Genomic DNA, 11,862 nt, shown 5'->3' with positions numbered 1-11,862 from the left:
ATAAGGCTGCAGTTCTCTTGGTTGGTTGTGCATCTTTTTCCTCCACACTTTTTCCTTCCACTCAACTTTCTGTTAACATGCTTGGATACAGCACTCTGTGAACAGCCAGCATCTTTGGCAATGAATGTTTGTGGCTTACCCTCCTTGTGAAGGGTGTCAATGATTGTCTTCTGGACAACTGTCAGATCAGCAGTCTTCCCCATGATTGTGTAGCCTAGTGAACCAAACTGAGAGACCATTTTGAAGGCTCAGGAAACCTTTGCAGGTGTTTTGAGGTGATTAGCTGATTGGCATGTCACCATATTCTAATTGGCTGATAGTGAATTGGTGGGTTTTTGTTAAATGTGAACCAAAATCATCACAATTAAAAGAACCAAAGACTTAAACTACTTCAGTCTGTGTGCATTGAATTTATTTAATACACGAGTTTCACAATTTGAGTTGAATTATTGAAATAAATCAACTTTTCCACGACATTCTAATTTATTGAGATGCACCTGTATATGGAAATATATCGCAATATATGTTTTCCTAATAACATACATATGAAATATATGTATATTTCACACACATGTTCCCATATAAATGTGAACACAATACATGCTCAGATATACTTATACACACACAATACCATTTTTTTTATCACGTAACATCTATATTATGAATTTATTGAAAATCCATTACAATATATAAGTAAATATATTGTCATATTTTTCAATATATGAAGAGAGAAAATTTAATGTATATTGAATTTAATGTCACAATGGAATCTGCCATTAACCAGCCAGTTATATGTTTTTCTGCTAAATTTAGGAGAAATAATTATGAACCAAACCAACTTGATCAGAAGCAAAAGTTTTTCTTAATTTCTCTTTAAATAGAAAGTTGTTTTAAAACAGAATAAATACATATATTTGGGGCCTTCTGACATGTCAGACTGTGGTTCAGATGCGATGTCCCGAGACATAACCACATGCTCTGTGAGAGCTCAACCTTAATGCTGAAGGATAACAGAGGAATTATTCCAGTGGACACTTCAGCTTTCTCTTTCTCTATCTTATGTCTCCTCATTTCTCGTCACTCTTTCTCATCACATTTTCTCCTTTCTCTCAGCTAGACAACAAGCTCAAAGTATCTGTCACAGACAGGTTGTGCCAATGACAAAATGCCTCATCTCCAAATTGCATTTTCCAAAAGAGGAAAACACAAAGTCAGCTGTAGGTCAGATAGATTAGCGGTGGGATCATGAGAGCTCTAGGAAGGTAATTGAACACGGCTTTCTTTCTGTTGAGACAGAAAACAGCAGTTTGATGAAATTGGATTTCAAGAACAAATGGAACAGAAAATAAGATTTAAATAGCAAAACAAGTAAAGCGTTTATTTCTGGCATGTCACCCTTTCCATAGGCCCCTCAGAAATGTCATACTGTGTGAAAGGGAAAGAGGTTTCCTCTCTCAAACCCAGTGCACATCTAGAAATAGCAGTCTGAAACGGCTCTCGAATTCATAGCACATCACGTGTATTTCAATCTCCTGAACTATCTTTATCCTGAGGAGAAAGTGCAGTATTGATTGGTGAGTGAAGAAAACAGAACAAAAGATCCCTCAGGTGAAGAGTGTTGTTAAGTGCTCAGTGGTGCAACACTGTTGCTTCCCACAATAACCTAAAATCACTTTCTCAATCATTACTTTTCTCTTGTTTTCTGCTAAAAATATCACCATGTTGTTTTTCTTTCTGGTTAAGCATAAATCTAACAAAATTTGTGTGGTTTATTCTTAAAAAAAGCCCAGTGGGGTAAGAAAATAAACTTATTTTAAGGTATATCCTTTGAAATCTTAATATCTTACACAAGTTTGCTTCTCAAGCAAATATATCTTGTTTTGGGGATGTTTAGGTACTTTTAATGGAAAACAAGCCAAAAATACTGATTAAAAATGCTTTTTGCAGAGCAGTGCAGATAAACAATTTCATGCATGCAAGGGATAAGTGTAGCAGAAAATCAAATGAAATATAAAAATGTGATGTTTTTATTCTTTAAGTTGAAATGAAACTTCATCTCCTTTCTTAATGCATGTTATAGGTCTTATCAGTGTTGGGGGTAACACATAACGCGAGTAATGTCATATTAAGTAACGCGAGTTACGTTCTCAGATTACTTTTTAAAGTAACTAGTAAAGTAACGCATTACTTTTTAATTTAGAAGGAAATATCTCTGAGTTACTTTTTTCAAATAACTTCAGTTACTTTGTTTCCAGTGTCTTGACTGACAGCTCTCGTGTTGCCAAGTTGAGAGAAATCGGGAGTAAGTGCAGAAGCGTTGTGTGTGCTGTGAACATGATGCTTACTGTAGTTCTAGACTAAATATGAACATGTATTTAATCATCTCACCTGCACATAAACAGATTCAGTATTCCTCAAAATGAATAAAAGACAAATTCAAACTCCGAATATTACACAAACTTGCAATAATGAAATATGTTTAATACTAAATCCTTTATGTATTTAATCCCATTTTATTAACCAATGTCTTTGCTACTGACCTTCGATGATCCAATTCAACCATAGCAAAAATGAATTAGTGTTTCATTTTTTGTTATTGCTGAATAGTGTTAAACTTTCTTCTTGTGTGTCATATTCTTCATGCAATTTGTTTGAGCTGCGCCCTCTACTGTACAGACATGAATTTACATTTCCTTCAGCTTGAGGTGTATTCATTTCACTTTTGTTGTTAAAGGGCTTTTACATTTGTAAAAGAAGAACTTTTTTTTTTTTTATTAAAAGCAAACAAGCAAGCCCTGCCCAGATTAAAAAAGTAACTCAAAATAAAAAGTAACTATGTAACGTAATTAGTTACTTTTTTAGGGAGTAACACAATTTTGTAATGCATTACTTTTAAAAGTAACTTTCTGCAACACTGGGTCTTATTATGGACAATTCTTCCATATATATCAAGGGTATTTTCTCAGTGGAGAAAAAGAATGCAACAATGCAAATGCTTTGAAATATGACATTTAAAAGTGTATAAACCATTTTCTAAAGTGACGCTGTCAAACAGCAACATCAGTGGTTAAAGTTACAGTGGAACACAATGTCTCTCCTTTCTATCCCATTGAATTTTAATAGACCTCATAAAACATACAGTGGGTTTGGTGGTGGGTAATTGAGAAATAATGGGGAAACGTGGAGGCATTTTGTGCACATTCTGCATCAAATCAGTCTAAATGAATAAATAATGGTGTTAACTGGAATACTGGAATTAAAAGTAAGTGTATAACTCACATTCTTAGATATCACTGCTTTTATGTCACATCAAAACCAAACTTGAAATGAAACATGATTTGTGAGTTTTTTTTAGTGAACAATCAGTTTGGTGAAATGAAAGATATTAGTTGTCCCTCCATGATCAGCCTCATGCATCGCCTACATCTCAAAATCCAATCAACAACTGATGGGTAGAACCAAGTCCTGTTCTACATTCTATATTTTTTTCAGTAATCCATTACATATAGACGTATATGTCACAATACTGAAGAAAAGATCTGTTGCTTCTTCTGTTTCATTGTGATGTTATTGAAACTATATGACAATATGTGAAAATTACTTTCACAAAAGTAGCCTACACTCTCAGCAAAAAAGTACAAAAGCTGTAATTAGGGCAGTACCTTTTCAAAAGGTACAAATTTGTACCAGTAAGGTACTACTATGCAAGGTACTAATTTTTAACTTTAAGGTACTTCCCTCTAGGGCTAATTAAGGTACAAGCAAGTTCCCATTGTGACAATTAACATACCCTCCTATTGGTTATTTGTATCTTTTTCCTTGGGTATCAACGGTGGAAATATTCAAACAGAATGTGTTTATATAGACATGTATAGTTTATATAGTGCTTTGGTCAAAGTAAGGTGAATATATGAGTACTTATGGGAATAAAATCTTATTGTGGAACATCATTACATAACTCCACTTTGATACATGCTGTGTGTCAGGTTTGTGTCTCTGTGATTCTGTACCACATGGATACTTATGCAATACTCTGAAACTGTATCAGAGCTTGGAGGGAATGAATCTTGTAGTTGGATGTTTTGAACATCAGAAACCCTAATAGGAAGCCAGGTAGTGTTTAAGCTAATTTAAAACGAATGCATTTTGTTGTGAAACAGATTCATGTGCAATATGCTTGAGCAGAACACAAAGAAATTTTAGTTCATCCCAGCCTTTCTGTGACCGACCGCAATATACATTTTCCTCTGTTCAGACTTTTATCTCATGATGATTGTGCCTGGGCAAGTGCATTTCAAAAGGCATCATTACTGTCCAAAGTACTGTGGTTCTGTGCAAGCTGAACGATTAATTTCTCATTCTCTTTCTGTCTTTGACAGAACGCACACTGTTCCACACGCTTCCCTGTGTTTGAACATCTTTGAAGTCTCTGAATCTCTTCCCCTTGTGATGTAAGTTCTTAAATAATTTCTTCCTTCCTGATCCTGAAATAGTATCCATCAAAGAAACAAGTCATCTTAGATTCAGCTGCTAAGTTATGAATGAGTGGGATTGTTATGAAAGCATGCAGGTTGAGAACAACCTATCTTATGAAGATCCATTATATGCAAATCAGCAATATTCATCTCTGCTAATCACCCTTGAGCACAGGTGGTGCACAGAAGCACGGATTTCTTTTCTTAGAAACACATTATTGTGATTGTACAGAGATGTAAGCACTTTCCTCAACTAATTTAATACTTTTTGGTATCCTAACAAATCAGAAAAATGCATAAATTAACAGCAGTTGAATAAAAATAATCAACTCAGTAGTTTTAGTGAAGTCGGGTGCGATTATGGTGCTCTCGCTGAACTGGAGATGAGACAGGCAGAGTTTTCCGATTGATGAGGCAGCAGGACATCAAAGCAGACCCCCCTCTCCCCCATTACTCAGTGTGTAGTCCTCAGGCTAAGCCTTTTTAAGTGATGATGGGACTGGAGCGGTAACATGTGGTGAACATCTAAAATGAAGAGACAAGTTCCCTCTCTGTGTTAGAGTTTTTTATATCCAATATAGAGTCATATTTCATTTCTGTTTGACTTTTTACACAGTAACTGGATTTATGGCAGACTATTTTTGGGACTATGAGCAGCCAACACATAGTATAACATTTATATTTATATTGTATGCATCTTTAAACTTTTTTCTTTAAAAGTAATAGCTATAAAAATAAGTGATAATAATGAATAAAATAATAATAATACACATAATAAGGGTGCGATTTGTTGGTGTGGTGTCTGATTTTATTTTGAGTTTTGCAGGCAGTCTTTTAAAACCTACGATACAACATGAACTAAGATGAATTGTAAACATTCAAATTTGTCAGCACAGATGGATTTTTAGATTCAAAAATGTTCAAAAATGTTTGACAGCTTATCTTAATACGATAACACTTTAGAATACCGTTCCATCATTAATGACTAACTACACAAGAACACATGAGTAATGCAATATTAGCACTCTTAACTACTAGTAGCCTATCTAACAAGAAGCTCTGATTAATGAATTAGTAAGTAATAGTGCTTAGTCAAATGTGGTAGTTCACTATTAGCTAATCGGTAACTATTATTTTTTCATACTTCCCCAAGAACTACTATACTATTGTCACGGTTCACGGGGGCACGGGAACCAGGAACGAGGAATTCTTTACAACGAGAGTCTTTTAATCAAAATAACACACATCACAAGCAGGGAAGACATTCAAGGACCAACAAACACTAACTGAAAGGACAGTCTTTTAAACTCAGGATAACGAGGGAACTAAGGAGGCACACCTGGAATCAAATTAACAATTAGACTGGGAGGCAGAAACTGGGTCACACGGAACACATGGGGAGCAAAACACAACAAAACAGTTCAGGGGCGTGACAACTATACTATACTATACTATACTATACTTTACTTTACTATACTATACTATACTATACTATACTATACTACACTACACTACACTACACTACACTACACTACACTACACTACACTGTACTGTACTGTACTGTACTATACTAAACTGTACTGTACTATACTAAACTGTACTACACTGTACTACACTACACTATGCTATACTATACAAGGTTCATCATTAAAATGAATAATGCATAATGCATAATTAATTCTATAGTGAAAGTCATGGTAATCCACTAGTAATGACTCAAGTGTTACCAAATTCTTCACAAGGAATTACTAATTATTTGGATCAGCATTCTAAAGTGAATAATAATTCTATGATAATTAATGATTCTCTAGTAATGACTGAAATCATTGTAAGCTTTTGAGGGTTTTGTAAAGTAATCATTCAGGTGTTACTACATCCTTAACAAAATTTTTGGATTAGTATTCTAAAGTGAAGATGATAACTCCCTAGTAATTACTGAAGTTATTGTAAACTTTTGAGGTTTTTGTAAGGCTCTGGTTAGTAATTCATTTTGCTAGATTTGGTGATGTTAAATCATTACTAGTGGGTTACCGCAATCTTCACTTTAGAATACTGCCAGTAGGGAGTTGCCATGCTTTTCACTTTAGAATACTGATCCAAGTTAGTAGTTCCTTTAGAAGGATTTGGTAATACTTGAGTCATTACTAGTGGGTTACTATGATCTTCACTTTAGAATTAATTATACATTATGCATAATTCACATTGATTATGGACCTGTATACAGTAGTTCTTAGTAGTTCTGTAGGATATAAGAAAAAAAATAGTAGTTATCGATTAGCTAATAGTAAACTACCAGTTTCAACTGAGTGCTATTACTTACTAAATCATTAATCAGAGTTTCTTGTTTGTTGATAGTAGTTACTAGAATGTTAATAGTGCATTAGTCATTTGTTCCTGTGTAGTTATTCATTAACTACGGAACAATATTCTAAAGTGTTACCCTTAATACCTCATGAGGCCTGCAATTTGTATAAATAAATATATAGTCTCGTAAATTGTTAAAATGTATTTAATTTTGTTAATTATATTTAAACCATTTTCTGTATTTTACTGTTAATTTAATATGATTTATACATTACTCCTACATTGTCTAAATTTCGACATGAACATTTCAATGATGATGTGACATAATATCTTTAGATAGATAGATAGATAGATAGATAGATAGATAGATAGATAGATAGATAGATAGATAGATAGATAGATAGATAGATAGATAGATAGAGTCGCGATAGCTCAACCCCCCTGAAGACAGAATCGGAGAGGGAATAAAAAAGATAAAAATAGCACAGAGCAGATGCTCCGTTTTCTGAAAAGCCATTATCAGTCAGGAGAGAGGTGTTGCTCTGGGCTGCTGCAGAGGTATGCACAGCAACACTTTAGCACCCTCACACATCCCAGGTGAGGTGAGAAACAGACAGCAAGGCAAGAGGAACAACCAAGCAAAAGAATATTGTAGTGCTTGTATAAAACATCTACTAAATAATGCATTGACATGGTCATGTTTGCCATTTATCAGCGCTTCTAAAGATAACCTTTAGCTCATTGCTTTCATAATGTAGGTGCTTCAGTCCTTCTTATTCCTCTAAAAATGTGAGATTATGTTACTTCTCTTGATATGTAATGCAGGCAGCCTGTGCAGTAAACATAAGTGTCTCTGAACCCTTATCTTACCAAGTGTTAAAATGCTTTAATGTAAATATTTTTTTCACTGTAGAGTGCTACAGGGATGATGTATTTCTGTAGACCAAAACCCAGAAATGAGCATTTTAACACTTCTGGTTCCATCATCATCAAAGTCAATGGGTTTATCAAAAAAAAAAATGTTTTGGTTAGATGCCTAAAATAAGCTCTGTGGTTAACACAAACTCAGGATATTGTCATTTATTATTCTACAGTATAAAATACATCAGTAATGCCCCCCTGTGAATTTTTAAAGCTTTTACTTGTTTTGAAAAAGGCAGTTGCTAACAAGTGACTAAATGGGAAATCAGAGGTTGTCAGGGACATTAAACGTCATCACAGCGAACATTGTGTTTGCACCTGCAAGCCAATCAAACTGTTCTCCTGCAAACTATATAAACTCAAATGTTCAGGGAAAACGTCTTTTAAGTAAAGACTGAAGCACTTTAAGTAAAAACCGAAACATGACCGAGTTGTTGAAAGCTTAATGTTGTGGTGACATTGAAATCATGTGACCATGGTGTAGTTTGTTTATAGACAATAGTCGCATTTTATATACGGTATATAAAAGATAAAATAGAAAACACGTTCCCCTTCAGAGGCATTATGAGCAAAGCAACATGGGATGTACTCTATGTAATTTACTTAAAAGCCATTCCCACTATAGGAAGACAACTGAGAGAGGAGAGCTGTTAGCGGAAGAAATCCGATGCTGTAGCTAAAAAGATAAGTGCACATTTAGGATGTCCATAGGGACAAACCGAACCCTATCGGCCGCACATCTCACATCTGAACAGCACATCTGAACAGCTCACCATATCTGAGACTATATAGCTTCTTCCCTGTTGACATTATAATTCTTTAGATTGGGTTGAACAAATCATTTTTGCTTGAATAGGACAGCAGCTACGCTAATTATGTCTCTATCTGTTTCTCTGATTCTGCCACGGTATGGTAACTAGGAATTACTGAAGCGTCAGTCTGGATCCAACCCTTAAAAAGATCCGAGAGGACCAAACACCTGAGAAGAGATGATGGCAACCCCTCAGAGGACCACGGAGGATGCCAACCCTCAGACAACACATAATTACCAAGTTAAGTCTGTCATAACTTAAACATATTGGGTTTCTTCTTCACATGTGTATGTGTATATATGTGTGCATATGTGTATGCATATATATATATATATATATGTATGTGTGTGTGTGTGTATATATATATGTATATATATATAGTAGAAACTTAATTTCTTGTAAAGCTGCTTTGCAACGATTGTATCGTAAAAAGCGCTATACAAATAAACTGGAATTTAATTGAATTGAATTGTTGAAAAAAAAATTTAAACAAAACAAAACAAAACAGTAGGTTATATGCTGGTTAGATATGTTTTGAAGCATGGTAGCTTTGAGCTGGTTTAAGCTGGTCCTGAGTTGGTTATAAACTGGTCTGGTTTAAACTGGTCACGTGCTGGCCCTAAGCAACTAGCTCCTGCTCAGGACCAGCTCATTACCATCTAATAACCAGCTAAAACCAGCTGCCATGCTTCAAAACATACATAACCAGCATATGTTTTTTTATTTTATTTTTTTTAACAGGGTTGAGACTACAATTCTGAAACTATATAGCTTTTTGAGAATGAAAGGAGAATATTTTGAATTGATTTGAATTCAGAACAACAAAAAAGGCAGTCTCAGACAGTTTTCATTATCAATTGCCTTTAGTTTATCATTGAAGTAAACTTTGATGTGACAGTGTTACATTTCAAAATAAAATATAAATGTAGCCTAGAGTACTCTCTTTCTTAATGCATATTAATGGTCTTTACTGAATGTATATACATGAGGGTATATTATTCCAAAGTAAAAAAAAAAATATTCTCCATAATCTTTCATTAAATCATAATGAATTGTTTTCCTTTTCATTCTGGCATCACTTACAGTAGGCTGTATAATGTCAACTAATAGCCAGATAGCAAGATAGCTGTTAAATGCCCGGATGTCTTGCTGTGGTTGATACGGTCACTTGTCCACCATCTGTGCTTGTTAATTAAGTTATACTAGGGTCAAGTATAGAAATCTAAAGGTCATAGCATGTAATGATTCAGTTCACATTAGGACTATTGCATTTATGCTGGTAAGAGTTGGCAAACACATCAAGAAGGACAAGATAAAAAGGATCAGATTAAGTCTAAGATTACGTGCACTTATTTTTGTGCTAGTAATAAGGGCTGAACTAAACCTGTCTTCAGTACTGCCAGTTATTTCTATTAATTTCTGAATTTTAACCTGAGGATGCATTTAACTTACTGTTTAATTAAATCTGAGCTGGTTAGGTCCAAGAAGGCCTGTAATATCTGTAGAGAGCTATTTTTTAGCTTTCCCCATTCATCTCAATGACAGTTTCATGGCTGTCTGAAGAAGGGGGTCTTAATTATGCATAAGCTATGGATAGAGCATGACATACAAAAATCAAATGTTCCAAAAGTACCCACAACAAAATAAAAGCCCAAAACAAAATAACGTCTAAAACTTTCTGTAACGTATTCAGTCTATATGAAAATAAAAGGTCCATACTGCAGGTTCCAACCTGAAATGTTGCTTGCAAAAATGTCTTCATCAGAATGTACTGCATGGCAAATTTTGAATGGCCCTCAATAGAGAAAGATGATTTTTTGCAGCCAGATGGTGCCAGTCACGCCATCTAGCAGCAGGGGCTAACAGGGCCACGTTACCCAGCCAAACCGCCTGTTTAAAAACTGCAATATGGCTCAATATGGTATTAAAGGAACAGTTCACCCAAAAATGAAAATTCTGTCATCATTTACTATGATTACATATGATTTCCTTTCTTCTGTGAACACAAAAGTAGATCATTTAGTCCAAAACAACACTGCACGACATGATTAAACATTCATTTTTGGGTGAACCATCCCTTGTCTGTTGCATTTACATTTAGTCATTTTGCAGACACTTTTATCCAAAGCGACTTACAATTGGGGACTACATAAAGCGATTCATCTTGAAGAGGCAATCAGACAGAGGAAGTGCTCGCAACACCAAGTCTCAGGCATTGTTCAAATAAGTACAAGCTAGCAAGGTAAGGAATAAATAAAGAGAAAGATCAAGTTTGTTTGTTTGTTTGTTTGTTTTTAAGTTTAGGATGAAGTCAAGTAGTGTCAAAAGAGATGAGTTTTCAGACGTTGCTTGAAGATTCACAGGGATCCAGCACTCCGGATAGGGGTGGGAAGATCATTCCACCAGCCAGGAATGGTGAACATTTTGAATGTTCTGGAGAGTGATTTGGAGCCTCTCTGTGATGGTACCACGAGGCGTCGCTCACTAGCAGATCTCAGACTTCTGGAGGCGATGTAGATTCGTAATAGTGAGTGGAAGTAGGCGGGTGCTGAGCCTGTGGTTGTTCTATATGCAAGCATCAATGTCTTGAACTTGATGCGAGCTGCAACCGGTAGCCAGTGCAAGGAGATAAAGAGAGATGTAACATGGGCTCTTTTGGGCTCGTTGAAGACCAGTCGTGCAGCTGCATTCTAAATCATTTGTAGAGGTTTGATTGTGTTTGATGGAAGTCCAGCCAGAAGAGCATTGCAGTAGTCCAGCCTAGAAATGACAAGGGCCTGGACAAGAAGTTGTGCAGCATGCTCTGACAGAAAGGGCCTGATCTTTCTGCATCTGCAAGCGTTAGATGTTTGATTTGAAATAATTACATTATAAACAATTATAAAGAATGAAGATGACTCTTGATCATCACGATGAGAACGCAACATAGAGAAGCTCAATTATGTGCTGGCTCCATGGCACTGATGAGTTGAGGGGAATTAGATTAGCTGCTCTGATGGCTACCTTGAGATGAAAGAAAGAAATGCCATTAAATCTAAGCACCTTTAGCGCTTGATGTTTTCCCTGAATAGCAGTTTGCTAGTGTCACGGTGGCTTGAATTAAATGTGCATTTGCTGAGCGCAGACAGACCAGACAATTCAATTTGACACTGCCTTTAGAGAAGAGCTGAGGGCTAATGAGTTGCTCTGTCTTTAGCGCGTGTCCCACCGCTTCCGGATCAGCTCTTTCACTGCAGCCAAACAGATGAGGTCATCACTTTCTGCCCCCGTTGCCATGGAGAAAGAATATAGGCTGGTAATGATATCTACCTTTAGACTGGTCCTATTTTTTCCTTTAGACTATTCAATC

This window comes from Onychostoma macrolepis, chromosome 05 (genome assembly GCF_012432095.1).
Source record: "Onychostoma macrolepis isolate SWU-2019 chromosome 05, ASM1243209v1, whole genome shotgun sequence".
NCBI classification, from domain to species: domain Eukaryota; kingdom Metazoa; phylum Chordata; class Actinopteri; order Cypriniformes; family Cyprinidae; genus Onychostoma; species Onychostoma macrolepis.
The sequence above is the reverse complement of the archived record's forward strand: the minus strand, read 5'-3'. Positions refer to the sequence as shown.